Below are 14,490 nucleotides of genomic sequence, written 5' to 3' on the forward strand. Positions count from 1 at the left end.
GAGAGAGCATTGTACTGCAGCTTGAGGGAGAGGATAATGTGATGGACATCTTGGGTGGCAACTGGCAGCTAAGAATTTTGTACCTTTTAAAAAGAAGGTATTGCCTCTCTGTCTAAACAAATAAAAGACAGAGGTCTGGAGAAATGGCCTAATATTCCAAGCACTCACTGCTTTTCCAAAGGACCAGAGGTGTATTCCTTGTACCCACCACATCTGGATGTTCACAGGCCCCTAATATCTTCAGTTCCAGGATACCCATCACCCTCTTCTGACCTCTGTGGAGATCTGCACACATGTCACATACAGACATACTGCCACTCAAATTAAAAAAAAAAGCTTCTTTTAAAATAGAATGAAATATGGTCATCTGGAAGGAGCCTGGCATAATGAGAGGCTGTGGGAGGTAACGGCAAAACTGGAACTTTGAGGAAGTGAAAGACTGGGTAATTAAATGTGGAAGAAGTAGAGGCAGAGGGACACCAACAGGTGTATTGAGTTTTGAAGCTGCAAGTTGAGACAGAGAATGGATATTCTGGTCCCCCACTCAGGAATGCAATTAGGATCAATTACTGAAGGGTTTAAGAGCTACAGCAGCTTCCAGAAGAAGCTCCTGCCACACAAACTGTGTAAGGGAGGTTGGAACCTTGACTTTTGAACCAGTGAGGTAACCGATTGAAGACAGTACAATTATGTTCTCTGCTGCCCAGCCCTCAGCGACCTCCAGAGTGTGCTTTCTGAGCATCACAGACAACAAAGGTGTTAGCAGGGTTCTCAGGAGCAAGATGCTGAATCCATCCCAACTTTCTGGTGCACAGTTGATACAGAAAATGCATCTCACTGCCCCTGAGCTACGGTTAGTACCAAAACCAACCATCGGTAGGTACCACAGGGGAAAGAAAGGATTTTTATTTTGTATCTCCCTTGGTGATCCCAACCAAGTGAAGTGGTTGCCGCTGTCTGCATGCACGCATGCGCCCCTTGCCACTAGCCTGCACTTCCATTACCAGCCCAAGGACATAATAACAGGTGTTGTTATGAAGAACACATTCTGCTGGTGAATGTGTCCAGGTAACCAGGGTGGGTGGAGCCCTGCAAGCCTTAGGTCAGGCAACTTCTCAGGCATAGCTTCAGAGTCAGTGAGACTGTATTTCCTAAGCTGCGGTCGTAGCTGGCAATGCAGATGGAGACCCTGGCCACCTGGACAGATGGAAGTCTGTGCTCATATAAGCAGCCCTATGAGCCCTCTCCTGGGTGCAGATACAGCTAGCCCTACCTACCATCACACAGCACACGTCTAACTCTGAGAAATGGCCCGGGCTCCCTTAGGGTGAGCAAGCAGAGGGAAGAGATAATCCAGTGGGAGCAGAGGTATGAGAAATGCACAGGACTGTCTCCTGGCTAAGCAGCGAGACATAGAGAAGGCAGTGGTTTTCCTAGAGCCTCTTACATGATTTTCCCCTAGACTCAGAAAGGGCAATGGATGGTGTTGAGGAAAGAGATTCAGGTGCAGCCCGTGCTCCTCTTGCTGCGTGACCTTAAATGTTTTATTTAATTTCTTCAAGCCTCTGTGTTTGCCTCTGTAAGGGTGCTGGTAGCATTATTTTTTCAGGACAGCTTTAAGAATTGAATGGCAGCATACACACGCAGGGGGCCTGCTGTCAAGCATGGGTACCACCCTATACTGTTCTTTCCTCCAGCTAAATGATCTTCTCTTTGACCTGTTCTTTTGCTCCATGATACCCTCTAGCTCCCGGGTGCTCTCTGTCTGTGTAACATGCTTCTATCCTGGGAGAGGAAATCTATGCCTTTCTCAATCTGGCTTCAGGCAAAGTCCTTTCAAGTTCTATAACAAAAAGTTATTTTCTCTGTGTTCCTTCTGCTTCTCCCCCTTCTCCCCCTTTCATCAATCAACCCGTGGGTCGTATGTCATTTAATGAACTAGAAGTTTAAATTAATGTTTTTGCTGCTCCGACAAGTATATACAAGGCATTTCCACCCATCATTTCCTAATTCCTAATTGACAGGGAGAGCTACCCAGAGCATAAACTCATATTCTGGTCTGCCTGCCCCAGAGCTTCAAACTACTCCTCCATCACCGCACTCCTCAACAAACTCTACATGGTCCTCCATCACTGTGTGGCCCCTCCACCAACACTACTTCGAACTGTGCATACACATGTCAGATACAGCTTTACTACAGATCTTTCTATGGAGTTGGAGTTCTGCGCATTGACAGCTTAGACCTCACACTAGCAGATGTACTTAAGGGCACTGTTCAATTGGAAGTAAGAGCCAGGAGAGATCTAGTAGACCGAAAGCTGAGATTTTTGGTTATACAAGCTATTACTGGCCAGGCATCGGAAGCAGAGATTAGTTTCTGATCGGGCATTAGAAAGGAGAATGATTACTAGTGCTTACTGAGCATTTTAGTCATGTAAAATCCACCCAAATTTTTTCTTATTTATATTTCTAATTCAATTGGTGAAAAAAACTGGGTCCCAATAAGAGGAGAAACTTATCAGGTCCTCCTAGCTACTTAAATGAAGAACTGGTACTAGTGGCTCTCAAAGTACCAAGAAATTACCCAGACAGACACTGCATGGAACAGACATACCTGTTCAGGCACAGATCTAAGTGAGAAACTGAGAGCTGAGAATTGGCAGTGCTGTGCACTTAGAAATCCCAGAGTTTCTAGGGCATTGGTATTAGGAGAGCTCAGATCAATCCTTCAGGCTAAGGTAACTGTAATGGAGAACTTGCCCATGGGCACATAGTTATTACACCAAATCCACAAGAGCTAGTGGACTCAGAGTAGCCAAGTGCAGCAAGATCAGCAGAGAGCTTGAGCCAAAGTTTAACAACGGGAAACATTCCAAACCAGGGAGCATTTGCTTTCATTTGGAGAGCAAGATGAGTCAACAACTAGAAAGGCTAGGCACAAGGAAGAAACTAGAAACTATAGAACCTAATTGGGATATAAAGTATAAGGCAGACCATGTTTAAGATGCAATATTAAGTAAATGAAAGTTTTTTTTTCTTTACAGCATCTTTGCCTATAGGGATGGTCTCAGAGAGGCACTTGACTGATTAATAAAACAGCCAGGCCAGGCTAGACAAGGACAGACACATCAGAAGAGTAACAGAAAGATAGGATGCAATTATCCAAAGTGGTCTTTGGCCTGAACCTCACGCCTTCCATCATCCTGGAAGAAGCGATGGCAGCAGCTACATACAGGAAAGAATTCTTTGACTGCACTGTGAACCTTAAGAGGAGCGAGCTGATGTCAGAGCAGAGTTTAGCACAGGTTGGTTGGAAACTGGGTGTGGAAAATTGATCTGGCTTCCTGGTCTCAGCCTCCCCACCTAGATCCCAAGTCACAGGACATTAGCATTCAAGACCTCAAGGGAGAACAGGCTTGCAGACAGAAGGTTGTAAAAAGTTATTTCTCTGTGAAGATTTTCCTCAACATTAACAGCTTCTTGATGGGGCTGTCTGGAAACCTGTCTTACTTCAGCTGGACTCCATGCCAATTGCAAATGGTTTGCAGCACTCCACATCACCTCTATCCTTGAGCAGCTATAAAGATTATTTCTCTTTAGTCTAGTAGCTGATTGCTTGGGAGCCTATCTATGTTGAATCTGCTCTGGAGGATTAAGGCAGGAGCTTGAGGCTTGAACCATCAACCCTAGATGACCAAGGCATATGAAGAGTAGAGATTCCTGCACACCTGATCTTCGCAGTGATAGTGTGGACAGGACTTGTCTTCAGGAATCACCTTTTGATCATGCAAGTCCTTGTTTAGGAGCCTTCCACAGGATCCCCAGTGGAAGAAGATGCCCATGCTTTTTCTTGTAGAGCCCGAGCGCCTAAGTGTTGTTGTCCAAGTTTGAACTTGTCCTCTTTAACCATGTCTGTTCTATTATCTGGAGAAAGTTTTAGTTGTTTCAAACTTCAGGCCATTTTGGAAAAATGGATATCCTTTCTGCCTTCCTGTACTGGCTGGTTTTGTGTGTCAACTTGACACAGGCTGGAGTGATCACAGATAATGGAGCTTCCCTTGAGGAAATGCCTCCATGAAATCCAACTGGAAGGCATTTTCTCAGTAATTAAGAGGGGAGGGCCCATTTTGGATGGTGCTGTCCCTGGGCTGGTAGTCTTGGGTTCTATAAGAATGCAAGCTGAGAAAGCCAAGGGAAGCAAGCCAGTAAGAAACATTCCTCCTTGGCCTCTGCATCAGCTCCTACTTCCTGGCCTGCTTGAGTTCCAGTCCTGACTTCCTTTGGTGATGAACAGGAACGTGGAAGTGCAATCTAAATAAACCCTTTCCTCCCCAACTTGCTTTTTGGTCACGATATTTGTACAAGAATAGAAACCCTGACTTAGAAACTCCCCCTGTTAGCTGGTGTGCTTTGGCTTTATGACATATGGGAAACTCTACCTCTATTCTTGAAAGGTGGGAAACTGACTGACTACCTTGTGTGATAAAATTTCAAGTCTAAAGCTACAGTTTGAATTTTCTGAATCCTTGACATCATCTAGAACTCAGTTCTTTGCATCTTTCTTTTCTGGTATCTGGAACTATTCTCTGTCTATGTCCCCAGGAAAAGTTCCCTGTCATGAATGACAGGATATTTTTTGCAGAGATTCTAATCTCATACCCAGATAAGAAGACAGTCAGATGTGTGACACAAGGTATTTTGAATAGGGGGATATCTCTGAGCAGCCCACAGCTCCCAGCATTGCATTGTGTTAGGGTGCTCACATTTACATCAGCTGGCCTAGGGTAAGATGTCTGTTGCTCAGACTCATCCCACAAGGAGGTCAAAGCCAAAATAATATAGGTGTTCTATACCAAGAAGGAGAGGCACAGCAAAGTAACAAAGCCCGCCACACCGCCTCATGGGATCTTTTGAATGTTGCATGAGAAAAACCGTGTAAGTTCACCATCTTCCTTATTTCCCATCTTTCTTGCCTCTGCGCCCTGACTCATTGACAAGTGCTCACTCCGCCTGACAAGAGCATACTTCTGTTTCAACATTTAGCATAAATGTTCCAAGGCATCTTCCTGACACCCCAGTATCGACGCTCATCTGAAATGCTAGCTAGAATTCTAGGCCCAACTGGTGAAATCATATAGCTGTATGGGGTTGATTGTTTTAGATAATAGAAGGTGATTTAAAAAGTCCAAGCATCTCAGATCCTGTCTATCCCATGCCTCCTTTTCTTCCCCTCCATGTTGTAACAATAGCCTGGAGAAGGCTGGAGATGCTGATTAGCCCCAGCTTCTGTGGGCTGCTACTCCAAATCACAGAATGAATCTGAGAGGTGGGAAATTTGTCCTAAGATGACATTTCTTCATATAGTTCACAAACTTAATTCAGAATCCAGCATGCAGTGAATGCACTACATGTCTTCCCTGCGGCATATTTTCTATCACACCATGCACCAGCAGCAAAAGGGACTTAATATATGTTGGTCAGGGATAAGAGTATTGAATGTCATGAATTTCAGTGTTCACCATACATGCGTGTCCACTCTTGTTGACATGTAATGGTGTAATGATGAAGCCATGGGCTCCGTCCTTTCCTGCTACCATTGCTCACACTTAGCTATCACGTTTGTATGTCTTTGTATTGGATTGTGCTAGCATGTGTGATTCTTAAAGCTGAGTTACTGACTCATTTAAAAAAAAATGTTAAATGAACTTTGGATTGGGATTACTAAAGAATTTCAAAACAATTCCTGAAATGGTCCTAAAATACCTATGTCATTGCTATTACCTGTTTACTTAAAGTTACTTTTTCAACAGTGATGCTTATAAAATCAAAATTGGGATCAACACTGAAAAACGTTGGATGAAGCTGCCATGTGGCCTTCAGTAGCAAATATTTAGCCAAGGTTTTATTTCTTATAAAATAAACAAACACATACAAACACATCTCACCAGTATGCTTGTTTCTGACTTCAATAAATGATAAAATATATGTATATTAAATTTGTTTTACGATTAAATTTCTATTGATTGTTATAGTAAATGATTGATTTGCTTGATTAGGGGTGTGTGTGTGTTTGTGTTTGTGTGTGTGTGTGTGTGTGTGTATCATCTTATAAAAATGTATTAAGTGTAAAGGAGTCACAACTGGAAGATTTAAACATGTCCTGGGTTAGTGCTGAGAAGATGGCTCAGTGAGTGAAGAAGAGCTTGAATATACGAAAACTTGAGTTTGAGTGCCCACAATCACTGTGCCAGATGTGGCAGTGTGAATACTACAATCCCTCAGACCTAACAGGAGTAGAAATGGACTCCATGGGTTGTATATGCATGTGTGTGTATATTCATATATATATGTGTGTGTATGTGTATATGTTACATGCACATGCACATATACACATGAGTATACACACGTGATATGCATCCTTCCCTCCCAAATTCATGACTACTTATTTATTATTGTTACACACATATATACATGTGTATGCACACACATGTATATACAACCTATTGCTAGTATCTATAGAGCTGACCACTTAGGACTAGTCATCCTGTGTTGGAATTAGTTCCTGGAGGAAACTCATTCTCCCTCTCTTAAAAATCATTGATCAGTTTTGTTCTTCATCTAGCTTTGTGGACTTTGTGGAATTTCCCTGTTGTTTGTATTCATATGTCTGCTTGTTCAGTTACAGTTATAAAGCGTTTGAGATGATCATATCTTTCTAGTATCAAGAATCACTAGGCTAATTGTAATGAAGAAATGTTATTTCAACCCAGAATATTTTCAGTGTGTTTTGTACCCTAGATCTTTGCTATCATGAGGCATACTCAAGCAGTGGTATGATATATGGCACATAGGAGGGATGAGGCTATGTGCTCAGTTGATCCTAGACACTTGGAATCGCGATGATGGACAAGATGTAGCCTTTACCTAATGACATGTATTATAATGAACCTACAGCCTTCAGTGACTCAGAGGAGAGAGAGAGAGAGAGAGAGAGAGAGAGAGAGAGAGAGAGAGAGAGAGAGAGAGAGAGAGATTAAGTTCACTATGACTAGTTTGAGTAAGTCCATGAATGGTCAGAGGAAGCTAAAACAGGTCACACTGTGCTAAGTTTCAAAAGACAGTAATCAAGGTAAATTATTCAGTGGGGGAGAAGGTCCCTGTCATCCATCCCAATGACTCTGAATTTGGTCTTTGCAACCTTCATGGCAGAAGGAGACAATGACTTCAGCATGTTATTCTCTGACTTTCACAAACACAATAAATGTGATACAAAAGAGGAATGAACTATAATTCTTTTAGTGTGGATTTTTATACGTTGCCCTTGTAATTAGACTTGCCTTTAAAAATTAAGCACATTTAAGAAAATATAGGTGTTAATTTGGATGCCAAGAAACAGCATTTAATTTATTAGAAGAGAACACTACCAGACCAAGATGTCTTTACTTATGGGGATAACTGATGTTGAGTGTTTTGCAGTATCTTTTTTGGCGTGACTGAAGGTTTAGGACACCTACATCCACCATTAGGCAAAGCATCATTAGAGTCAAGAATGATAAGATGCTTCCTCCTAGGCTAGAATGGCCAGGTCGTGCTTCAGCTTTGGAAGAATGGTGCCTCCAAATCCCAGATGGATGGCCTACACTCATGGCTGATTAGGTGGCAGGAATGGGTGGTCAGTTCTTGCTTACCATAAGACAGCTTACTGAAGGTCACTCATAAAGTGACTAATTTATATTACTTTCTTCACCTTGTCACAGTAAAGGCCACTTTCAAATGATGCTTCTCCTCCTGTTTGGCCTCTCTCTTTTGGCAGTGCTTGAGTGTGCTTCTACTGTTAATTACAGGGCACAGCAGTGTGTGGTGGTTTGCCTTCAGGTGCCAGTGAGGTTGGAAGTCAGCCAGGCAGTAGACACTTGACCTGGCAGTATGGGATAACTGATTGGCAGGGTTTATAGAGCCTGGTATAGCCTTTAGATTTGTAGTAGTTTAATGTATTTTCTGTAATTTCAGTACTCTCTCTGCACCAGGAGCCCATTCGACCTCAGCTTGCCTCCTTCTCTACTGTGGTTAGTGCCTTACATTTTTTGACTGGAAAATAAATAGAGTGGAGAGACCAGAGCTTCTCCAGCTGACATAGCTCTCAGTAGCTGGCAGGTAAATTTATAACCTGGAACTAGGCTTCTTTGACATCTTCCAATTGAACAGGCTTCACTGTGGCCAGGGAGGGAAGCTTTTTTGGGGGTGTGTGAGGAGATATTACATGAGACTATTTGCTTTAACCTTAACCTGCTCATAATTCTCCCAGGGACTCCTCACTGCATCAGCTCCTTCTCCTGCCTTGCATTTTTCATTTTCTTGTATTTTGTTTTGATTCCCTTGGTAGCTCTAGAGCATATGCCCCTGGAGTCTTCTAGAATGCTGCCCCTTTGTTTGTCTTATCTGACTTGTATTCTAATCATCTCTGAGGCCCTGAGGCCTGTCTGCCTCTTCCAAAAGCTCCCCCCTCATCACCAGGATCCAGCCTTCCTCCCATTCACCAGCATGTCCACTTACACATTACACTGGGATGTTTCTATCTATTTAAGTATGGCTAGTTCTTTTGTAGCTGGCACTGAGTTCTCCCCATTCTCCTGCCTGGCACTGTGCCTGGCATAAGGTCTTATGTGCTCTAGAGTACAGCATTCTTCCATCTGCCTCAGGGGTCAGCTGTAATGCAGGTGTCCAAGGCAGTTCCAAGATAGCTGGATCTTAGCCACCTGCCAGTGTTTCTCCAGTTTAGGAAGGGCCACCTGATGAAGAGGGTTTTTGCTTCAGGCTGTATCCCAGCTTCCCAGATTTGCTTTTCTTGGTCCAGATGGCACCAGGGCTTGGATGACCCATCCTGGACTCAACTTCTGTGTTCCGTTTTCTCCTGGCTTCTTCTGTTGCTGCAGCAGGACTAATGGCTTCCAGCTGTGCCAGCATATAGTCTACCTCTAGCACAGTGTGCTAGCATCCAGAGCCCTGATCCTCCTGCTGGGGTTTGGGAGTAAGGAGACATTTATGCTGGGATTGATCATCCCCCTCCTTGGTGCTTTCACAGAGTCCCGTTTATCTTCTCTCCTAGTATGCGTCTCCCTGCAGTTTGGCCATTTATTTCCCTGTCTTTCCCGCTAAACAATGAGTTCCCCAAGGCAAGAGCCATGTATTATCTGTCCAGGCTCCCTGGTACCTAACACAGTGCTTGGCACTGGGTTGATACTAATTTCAACTAAGCAAAAATCAATAAGCAATTACAAAGTGAGAGCCCATGCACAGATGATGCAGGAAAGCCATCTGAATTCCATGTTGTGGTCCTCTATATTATAGGGTAATTCCTATAAAAGCCCTGAGAGCATCTGATTGGGAGCTCCTCTCATCCCTTGGGTAGAATTACCACTGAGAAACAAGAATCTCAACAGAAGACAAGCTGTCTCAGATGCTTTGTTAAGGAAACACACTCACCAAAACCTGGTTCAGGAAGTTAATTTCTCAGTGGGTTTCTACCCTACCTGTTCCAAAGAAGAAGACATTAAGATATTTGGGCAAGGACTGAGGCCTCTGGCGGTAGCCCTCAGACCTCTCTGCTTCCGGATCCAGATCAGCCTGGGCCGCAATACCACATCTCCAGGTCCTGCAAGAGGCAAGAGGGGCTTCCCAGCGGCCAGCAGGGAGAAGTCGGTGTGCTTGTTAGAGTAAAATTAAAAATATTCCTTCACAACCTTCTATTCTTCTTAAACATGATTTAAAATTTTCATTGTGTTTAATTGGGGACTAAATAACAATTTAATACTTATTTGTCATATTGATCTTGTTTCTGCAATTTTACTCTTAAAGAAATCATTGTAATGTTTTGAAAAACCTCAAAGTAATTATCTTAGCACTTATTATTATTTTTCATAACGGGTTATTAAAACTATATATATATATATATATATATATATATATATATATATATATATATATATATCCAGATTTTACACTAACAAAGACATTCTTTTATTGCTTCTCATGGAAACAAATTTTAAAAAATAATTACATTTAATATGCGATAATTGATTGTATTTGTTTTAATTTGCATTTCTTATTAGACTGGTGAGTTTGGATTATTTTCATGTATTTATTACCTCTTGTATTTTTTCCTCTGTGGCCGTCTGTCCTAGGTCTTGCTTTACCATGGGTTCTTTAATGTACAGTTTCTCCTTTTCTTTCACTATTGTCCAAAATTCATTCCTCAGCTATTAATCATTTTATAATTTTAATTTAATGTTTTCATTGAGAGAATCATGTTCTCAAATGTTTTCATTTCTTCCCTCAAAATGTCTCCTGATATCTTCCTTTTAGATTGTGCTTTGACCTCTTTCCTTAGGTGTATTAATTGATGTTATTTTTTACATTTAGTAGTATATGATAGACAATACATGACAAATAGGCTGAGCCATCATCTACATTACGGTGGAAAGCTTCTACTAATAATCAAGCATTTCTTGCTATGACCATACAACAATTTAATAATTTAATACATAGTCATATTGGTGTATATGTTAATGAATTATAGCATTTCAATTTTGTTAAATAAAATACAGTACAAGGAATATCTTCCCAATTAATTACGTAGCAATGCATTTTGCTGTTTGCCTCTGGTAGCTTTTTGTAGGGGAAGCTGTTGCCAGAGGTAATGGACTTCTGAGGTCCCCAATGCTTTACCCTGTGCTCTGAAGCCAAGCTGTGTTTATGGTGTATATTACTGTTTATGATGAACATGATTTCTGTCAGGGAGAATCTTTTCCTCAAATCTTAAAATTATAGGAAGAGACCTAATTCTTTCTCTTGGATGAGGGGAAAATATTTTAATATTGAAGTAAAAATTTGATTGTAATTTGGAAGTTAATTCAAAAATTCAACAAAATGGTTTTGTTTTATAATCAAAAAGGTTTTATAATTATTTTAACAACTTTATTTGGTTTAAATAATTATTTTTATTTTTTACCATTATAATGTAATTAGATCACATTTCCTTTCCATTTCCACAGTCCTATGGATTTGAACAACTGGTCTGTAGCTGGTGGCACTGTTTTGGGGGATTGTTGAATTTTGGGAACTATGGTCTAGCTAGAAGATGTGGGTCTTGGGGAGTAGGCATTGGGGGAGCAGATAATAACCTTTTGCAGTTCTTGCCTGAGCTTTCTGATTTCTGATATTTTCATACTTCAAGTTCCCAACTCCAGCCACCGTGGATGCAGCTGATGTGACTGCCATACATTCCCTCTCTTCCTGTACCAAAAACCCCTGAAAGTGTGTGCCAAAATAAGTGGCAGATCCCCCAAGATTATTCCTTTGAGATAATTTGTTACCGAGACCAGAAAAATGACTATCACAGAGAGCAGTTTGTAGACTGACTGGCCAAGGGCTTCCTACCTTCTGTGTTTAGAACATTTTGAGATGGATTAAATATCTTATGCATTAAATATACTTAGCCAGATCCCATGTCATGAGCTTATAAGTTCTAGTTGTGACAAATTGATTATTTCTGAAGACACTGCCAAATATTCTCCAAAAGGAAAGATATTTTATTCTTTCCTTACTCTTACCTGGAGAATCAGTTTATTGGAGGGGGAGGGGAGAGAATTATTGCTGAGGAACACTGCGACATACAGCGGAGGAAGTCGACCGAATGCAGATTGTGCTGTGTCTTAAATGCTAGGGAATGCTATGGACTTGTTTCCCTGGCTAATGGAGAATATTCATCTCTCAGGCAGAGGAATGGCATGCTATTCATGTTTTATGAAGATTTATTAGTATTTGCTGCTTTCTAGAGTTTCTCGTGTGCTTTCTCTGTGCATCTCTGTCAGTGGAAGATGCTGATTATTTGTTTTTCTCATGATAAATGTTAATCTTCTAAGACATTCTAATCTCAAGTTCTGTTCTCCATCAAAGTGTTAGAAAACTGTAAACTCTACAAGTATGTATTTCAGGCTGGTTAGGTGGTTTCACAGATAAAACACTTGCAATTATAGGGCATGAGGATGAGATTTCTAATCTGTATAATTCATAGAAAGCTGAGTACATTCCCTTGATCACATAACTCTTATGCCAACATGGGAAATGTGAGTCCTGTCTCTGTCTCTGTCTCTGTATCTCTCTCTCTCTCTCTCTCTCTCTCTCTCTCTCTCTCTCTCTCTCTCTCTCTCTCTCTCTCTCTCTCCACACATAGTTAAAGAAATATATGATAAATGAAAAGTATATATCTCATGCACATTTACTTTAAAATGATACATTTTTTGGTCCATGTTGAAACACTAGCATTAAAAAATTTTATTAAAGGCAATCATTTTAACACAGCACTTCAATTAGTTTGTCTTCTGGTTTTGTACACCAGAAAATAAATTTTCTGAAAATTATAGTTAGAACACATTGTTATTATGCTTTTTTTAAAAAAAAAAAGTTGCACTTAAACCTAATCAGCTTTATTCATGCATGGTATCCATGCAGAGGATTTGGGTGGTGACAGAATAGTCAATTGAACTGATACATTCCCATTTTTATGGAAGGGTTATATTAAATTTGAGGTGGAAAGGACTGTGGGAGACTCTCTGCTCTAATGATTACCCCAGCAGTGCTCTTGGAAGCTCTTTCCAGGGTTTGATAAATTGTTCCTGAGACAATGTGCTGCTCAGAGAAGCCCGTGGGGTCTGCAATGAATAGCTCCTGAGACCCCATTCTTTTCTTCAGCCACAATTACTCATATTCTTAATTCATGTTATAAACCTGCTTCAGCATAAGATTTCCTTTAAAGACAGAAGACATCTCATTAAAGACAAAGATAATGTGGGAGTTTCTGGGAGGGGTTGGGGAAAAGAAGTGGGTAATATCAAAATAAAATGCATGAAATACATCAAGAACTAATAAAATAGAGGTATGTGAAAAGAAGTAGTTGAAAAGTTGGTGAAATATGGGGAGGCAGTTCATTCTGTGGATGGCATCTATGGGTAGGTGTTCCTCACATTCTATCCTCAATGCTCCGTGCACCATGCTGAAATATCTAGTTCCACTTTGATGGTGTAAATGCTTGCCCAGACTCAATTCACTGTGAGGGTGATATAAGGACAGCACCCAGGACCCATGGCTCTATCACTGGAACACTGTGGTTTGGCAAGACCATCTGCTTACAGTCACATGGACAGGCTTTTGGAAAACTGAACACCGATCAGCAGAAGTCAGCAAAGGAGCACGAGAGGCAGCGGTGGTGGGTGCAGTGGCTCGCTCGGCAACCCTAGTTTGTCTTAGTCAGAAGTGAACTCCTGAATTAGGAGGTTCCATCGAGTTGTTTGACATTGTCTTCTATCAGCACACTGCTTCTCAACTGTAATGCTTTTCTTCTGCTATACCTACTTGTCTATTTTCTAATCTAGTAACTCAAAATAATGCTATCCTGTTCATCTTTGTTATGAAACCCATGGTTCTGCTCCCTAAATCAGGAAATACTCTTCACCTTTGGGCATCTCATCCTCATCTGATCTTTAGGAAAAAAACACGAATGATAGATTAAGGCCTTTCCTTGTCTTTCCCATTTCCCTGATGATGGGTCCTGTCATAACCAGGCATTCTCCAACCTTTGACTTCGCAGTATTGTAGAGAGCTGTCAAGTAATTTGGGCAGCACTATTACAATGGAGTCAGAGAGAAGGGAGAGCGAGAGATCCCCTGGGGAATCCTTGCTCTGCCCACTCAGCAGTTTGGAAAGATGCACTGAGATGGAAACATTGAAAAGGTCAGACATGTAACCAGTGTGATCTATAAAAAGACATCAGTATATGCAGTAATTGCTAAAGAGGAGACCTAAGACACTGGTTTTCTTGTTTAAGTGGGATGGCTATGTTCTTTTCCAAGTAGTTCTGGGAATGAGAGATCATACTTCATACATCTCTTAATATCATTATCTCCATTTGGTAAGTGTCATTTAAGGAAGTAACTTTGAAATACAGTTTTCTTTTAGAATCTTTGGATGCAATGATCCTGTATATAAAATATCATAATGCTTACTTATAATATCTTTATTAATATTTTCTATACTAAAAAATATTAGTACAAGTATTAGTAGATAATAATACCAGTTTTGGTGGAATACCAAATAATTTCTAGGTTACTTCTAATATCTAGGATAATGACAATATAATAGAACACTATTGTTTTAGAGAATAATGTTATCAGCATTAATAATGATGATAGAACTAATACATAATGAATACAGATGTACTTTTCCCCTGCACATGGTTAGCTTGAGGTTGATTAAATCTCTGAATGCAGAACTGGTAGAAATGGGTGGTTTACTGCTGAGCAAAAGATTGGAGTTAATGCCTTTCGACTGTCTTCCCCTAGAAGAAATTGAGCATACGCATTTTATGAATGGGAAGAATTATTTTCTTCTTTTCTTTGGGATTCTTTTATTTTGGTTTCAGCATGTGGGCATATT

General features: G+C 40.9%; 2 pseudogenes; both read left to right on the plus strand.

Moving 5' to 3' along the window:
* LOC127676347 (ubiquitin-conjugating enzyme E2 G1-like) overlaps positions 1–14,490 on the plus strand; it is a 1,073,095-nt pseudogene that overhangs the window by 885,853 nt on the left and 172,752 nt on the right.
* The window catches only part of LOC127685088 (uncharacterized), a 251,676-nt pseudogene that overhangs the window by 127,789 nt on the left and 109,397 nt on the right, over positions 1–14,490 (plus strand).

This window comes from Apodemus sylvaticus, chromosome 1, assembly GCF_947179515.1.
Source record: "Apodemus sylvaticus chromosome 1, mApoSyl1.1, whole genome shotgun sequence".
Taxonomy (NCBI): domain Eukaryota; kingdom Metazoa; phylum Chordata; class Mammalia; order Rodentia; family Muridae; genus Apodemus; species Apodemus sylvaticus.